Source organism: Phyllostomus discolor, chromosome 8 (genome assembly GCF_004126475.2).
Source record: "Phyllostomus discolor isolate MPI-MPIP mPhyDis1 chromosome 8, mPhyDis1.pri.v3, whole genome shotgun sequence".
Lineage (NCBI taxonomy): Eukaryota > Metazoa > Chordata > Mammalia > Chiroptera > Phyllostomidae > Phyllostomus > Phyllostomus discolor.
The window spans coordinates 42,603,322-42,609,118 of NC_040910.2; positions in this window are offsets into that span (position 1 = coordinate 42,603,322).

The window sequence follows — 5,797 nt, forward strand, 5'->3', positions numbered from 1 at the left end:
CTGCAGAAGAACATATGAAAGCAGGTGATGGTGGCAGTTGTGACAGTCGCACGAAGTCGTGAACATGCCAACCCCCACTGAACCGTGCACTTTAAAATGGCAAATTGCATGGCACATGAACTACAACTCAATTTAGAAATTAAGTTAATGTTTTAAAAGAACATATGAAGCACACATATGCAGGAGGTCATTGCGTTGCCCCAGGAGGCCCACCCAAGGGTCACATCAACCATGTTCCTCTCAGTTGTGTTGGGTTCTGCCAACAGGAGGCGTCGGTGGGAGATCAGCTGTGGGAAGAGAAAGGCCCGAGTACTTACCCCCCTGAGATGCTGCCCTGCAGCCCCACTTTGCTCCTTTCCATCTTCCAAGGCTGGTGATTGCATGAGCCCCCAGTGTCCACCTGATAAATGCCCGTGCAGCTTAAATTGCCCCGAGTCTGTTTCTGATGCATTTAAGGAAGAATCACCACCAATACACATGGCAACTATAAAAATAAATGCAGTGGGGGCCTGTTGTTAAATCTAGCTGGATGCTATTGCTCTGTTCTTATTTACCACAGAGACCAACCGGGATTGGCAGAAATTCAAAAGGTGTTCAGGACCCTCTAACACTTGCCTCTTAATTTCAACCCTCATACCCCACACCCCTGTCTTCCTCTTCTCAACAAATACAAGTCCGTTCCTCTACAGGAGTGTCCAGCCTGCAGCCCGCAGGCCCCGTGCGGCTCAGGATGGCTATGAACGCAGCCCAACACAAAATCGTGCATTTACTTAAAACGTTATGAGATTTTTTTTATGACTACATGTCTCAGTGTACTTAAAGTGTGGTGCAAAACAATTCTTCTTCTTCCACTGTGCCCCAGAGATGCCAAAAGGTTGGACACCCCTGCTAGAGGCTCAGGCCAAAAATCCTGGAGTCATCTCTAGCTCCTCTCCATCACACGTCACAGCCAACACATCAGGAGATCTTGTTCATTTGGCCTGCACAATGTATTCAGAACCAGCCACTTCACCATGCCTTCTCGGCCTCAGCACTGGTCCAGACGCCGTCATTTCTCACCTGCAGTATCACGCCGGCCCCCATCCCCTCCCCGCTCCTGCATTTGCCCCCCCCACAATCCAGTCTCCACGTAACAGCCCAGAGGATCCTTAAAAAACATCGTTTGAGTACTTAAAATGTTCACAATGTTTTTTAAAAAAATAATTAAAAGATATTTTACAATTCTGTTCTCAACTGCCCAATTCCTGATCCCCCATCCCTGCCTGTTATAACTTGCTGGAGTTATCTATTCAGATTTTTCTTCTCATTGTGCAAGAAAAAACTGATGGATAAAATGTGGTGTATGTACACAGGCAAAGGAATGCCATTCAGCCTTAAAAAGAAAGGACATCCTGACCCCTGCTACAACATGGATGAACATTGAGGATGTTATGCTCAGTGAGAGAAGCCAGACACAGAAGGACAAACACTAAGGGATCCCACTCACAGGAGGTCCCTGGAGGAGTCAGATCCACAGAGACAGGAAGTAGATGGTGGGAGTCAGGGGCTGGGGGAGGGGTTGGGAGTCAGTGTGTAATGGGGGCAGAGGTCCAGTTTGGGAAGGTGAGAAGGTTCTAGGGATGGGTGGTGGCCGTGTCTGCACAGCAATGTGAGTGGACTTAATGCCAACAAACTGCACATTCAGGAATGGTTAAAACAAGAGATTTTACATAGTGTATAGTTTATCATAATCTTTAAAATACATATTTTAATGGAAAACCTGAATACATACTTTACTTTTTCACAAAAAGCAGCACGCCATGCACACCAGTGTGAACCACATAGCTCCCTGCTGCACCTCCTCTAGGTGCTCACACGTCACCATCCCAGAGAGGTCCTCCCTGATCACCACAAGATAGTACCGTCACTCTGTCCCCTTAAACTGCTTTATTTCTCGTCACGGACATATACCACAGTTGTATACTACAGTCTGCTTCTTGCCCATCTCCACCCCCCAGAACATCAACTTCAGAGGGAAGAGATTGTTGTCTGCCTGCTCAGTGCCGTCCCCAGACCCTACAACAGTGGGTGGCTCATGCAGACACCCCAACATCTGATAAGTGAATGAATGGGTGGGTAAATCAACGCACTAAAATGAGACTCTCCTTGACCTACTAAGAAGGACTTAAAGATCTCTTTCTGCTCCTCACACCACCATGCTCCATCTTCCTTCCAGGTCTTTGTACAGCTTCTCTCCCCAACAAACAAAACTGCCTTTTCTCTCCTACCCTTAACTCTTCACAGGATTACTCGTACTCCACTAAGACCTCCAGGTCTCAGCTTTCCTTCGACTTCCTTCGGGAAGTTTTCCTTGACTCCACAGGCTGGTTGGGTTGGAAGGCTCCTCTGGGCCTTCACTCCTGCTTATTCATGGGTAGTTCCCTTTGATCAGGCAGTGAGCCCTGGTGGGCAGATATCGCTGTAATTCCACGATTAGGCCAGTTCCTGAAGCCTTTGGGAAAACAAGTCAGGTGATCAGAAGTCCTCAGGAACCCAGAAATGACCGGAAGAGCCTGAGCTGGGACTGGAAGTGACTGAGCTGGGCACCTCCAAGCTAAGAGGATCTTTACCCCTCCTACTTGAGCCAGAAAGGGCACTTGTCTGAGCCTCAGTTTCCTTATCTGTAAAATAGAGGCTTTGCTGGAGAGAAAGTCCCTACTAGGTGCCAGAACTTAGTAACTGTTTCAAAAGTAACAGCCTTTCGTGTTATTCCTTGCCTCCTGGGTCCAGCCCGGCCTTTCCTGGGAAGCCTGGGCTGGAATCCCGGGGAGGGGGGGCGGGGGAGGAGAGGGAAGAGGGGGAGAAGAGGGGGAGGAGAGGGAAGAGGGGGAGGAAAGGGAAGAGGGGGGAGGAGAGGGCGGAGGGGGAGGAGAAAGAGGAGGAGGAAAAAACAGAGGCCATGCATCCCCGCAAGGTCGTTCCTCCTGCCCAGCCTCGGCCTCGGCCTTCTTGCAACCAACCTGTGGTTCCAGGCTCAGGAAAGCTGGCGGAATCTGAGTGGCAGCAGCAGCTGCTCTAGGCTTGTGGCCAAGGTACCCGCCTTGCTCCAGGCATTCCTGCGGGAGGAGGCCTAGCAGCTACTCCGCTTGTGGTTCGAGGTTGGCTGGCGCCCTCTCGTGGCCAAGCGAGAGACTGGCTTTGACCATTAGCGGGAGTGGACTGGGTGGAGCCCGCAGCTACTTTTCCCTACCTCTTACCCTCCTCCCGCTCCCTCTAGTACAGCTGGGAAAGTCACTTAACCCCACTGTGCCTCAGTTTCCTAGCTGCAGAATTTGTATCAGGACATTTCACCTTCCAGTGCCTGGATTTTCTCATCAGCAAAATGGGTCCGTGGGTTATTAAATTACTGAGAGGATTAAAAGAGATTGTACGGTCCTGGTGGGCGTGGTACAGTGAATGTCCACTGTGAACGGGTTTCTGTCCTGTTCACTGCTCTGTTCCCAGCGCCTACAACAAGACCGGACACACAGTAGGTTCCCGATGTACAATAACTGAACAAATGCTTATTCTTCTTTGGGGGGACCTGGGGTCGGGGTCGGGTACCAGGGACAGATGCGTGAGATTGTGAGTTCCTGCTGTCACTCATTCACCCAATTCCCATTTTTGCCACCCATTCGTTCGTTGGATGGCAAGGTCGCATCCCAAAAGATACCCCCCACCCCCGTTTGCTTTCAGCGTGTTTCCTGTCTCCTTTGCTGTTCATCAACACCCGAGGGCAGTTCTTCCCTTCCTGGGGGTCAGATCAAATGGAAATTTAAGACAGCCACAGGCCTGAGCATGCCCCACAAACAGCTCGGAGGCGCCCACCTGGCAAAGATCCCCACTCAGAAGATAGGACCCGGGCACTGCTAGAGGGAGCCCAGCCTGGAGACAAAGGCAGGAGGGACTGAGGAGAGAGCCTCTGCACCTCTCGCCTTTGGACAGCACCCCTCCTGGACCCCTGGGAGCTCCCGGGACAGAGGAGGGGGCACATGAACATCTGGTGTGGGGCAAAGAAGTCTAAGGGTGAGCTCACTCCAGCCAAGGGAGAGCTGAACAGAACTGGTGGACATTTTCTGAGAGCCTGAAATGGCAGTCGAACACACCAAATGAACACCAAAGTTCTAGAACCTTCTAAATTAGGTGTCCCCTGCAGTCCAGGCCTTAAATTGATTACGTTGATTCTTTGCTTCATAAGAGATTGTTTACCAGAGACTAAAGTGCATTACTCATCTCCCCAGCTCACCTGCATGCCACAGGGCAAGAGGCTCACCTTCCTGGGGCCCCAGTTCCTTATCTTTACAGTCGGTGCTAAATTTTTACTTCAGCATGGCTGTGAGACATCACAACTAGTCACAGAGCATTTAAAAGCATCTGGTACATGGTAGGTGCTCAATAAACACCTGAGGAATAAACGACTAGATGCTACCTGCCCCCTTTGTTTCTAACACACCTGGGTTTCTAGTGCTCTGCAGAGAGAGTATGGAAAGTCAGTATGCATTGAACCTAATTCACAGAAAGCTGAGGTTTAAGGAGAAAATGCATCTGGGAACCTTAGTAAATTTTGTCACTGTGCTCTCCACGTAGGGAGGGATGTTTTATCTATTGGGGTCACTGCTGCATCCACAGCATGCTGAATAAGGCTGGGCTCCGAGCAAAGATTTAGTGAGTCTGCCCTGGCTGGCATAGCTCAGTGGATTGAGCTCGGGCTGCAAACCAAAGTGTCATAGGTTTGATTCCCAGCCAGGGCACATGCCTGAGTTGCAGGCTATGGCCCCCAGCAACTGCACATTGATGTTTCTCTCTCTATCTATCTATCTCCCTCCCTTGCCTCTCTAAAAATAAATAAATAAATAAATAAATAAATAAATAAATAAATAAGATTTAGTGAGTTTCTGCTGGGTAAAGGTACATTGTCAATGTTTGGGGAGACCTGGGGCAAGACTCCCCAAGCTAGTTGTACTGACCTCACAGAAGAAAGAGAAACCAGACCAACTTGTCTGTAGCTGCACCGACTTCTAAAAGGCAGAAACCATGAAGTGGGTTCAACATCTTTAATGAGCATGTTAAACAGCCAGAGATAATTATTTCAGAACAGAGAAAGCTTTCTTCCAGGAATGCCTCCAGTGTGATGTGTTTTCCTCCCTGGTTTAATATGTATAATTTACCTTTGGAAAAGGAGCCCAGATAGCTTGGCATGAGGTAGGGAAAATGGACAATGGACAATGGCCACAGTTGACCAAGCATAATCGTCTCCTGCAAGGAAGGAGAAAACCACGCAGCGAGTGCTGGGTGCAGGAAGATCAAGAGCAAAAGGGCCTGACCCAAGCATTTCTCGGGTCCTGATATGGCAGGGCCTGGGGCCAGGCGGCCACGTGGCTGCTCAGGCTGTGATTGGGAAAGGAATGCCTTGTGGCAGCGCTGCTTCCACAGCTCGCGCCAGTTTCACCAGGGCAGGGGCAGGGCTCCTGTTTCCCCCTGCTCCTTTCTGACCCATCCCCACCAAGCCCCCAGTCCAGTGCCCTGGTCCACATGGCCCAGGCTCCTTGCTGTGCGAGGGGACAGCTTCAGGATAAGACCCCATGGTTCAGGGAAAGGACACCAATCCCCTGAAACTCTGGCCCCCAAATGGGGAGCTGGAACATTTCTCAATGCAACTAGCCCTAGCCCCCCAGGGCAGGCCTGCCTGTCCGAAAAGGGAGGAGCAGACCTCTCCACTCCCATTGGGTTCATGGGGACTCCCTCCCCATGCCCGTTTAGATATTAACTCAGCCAGGAC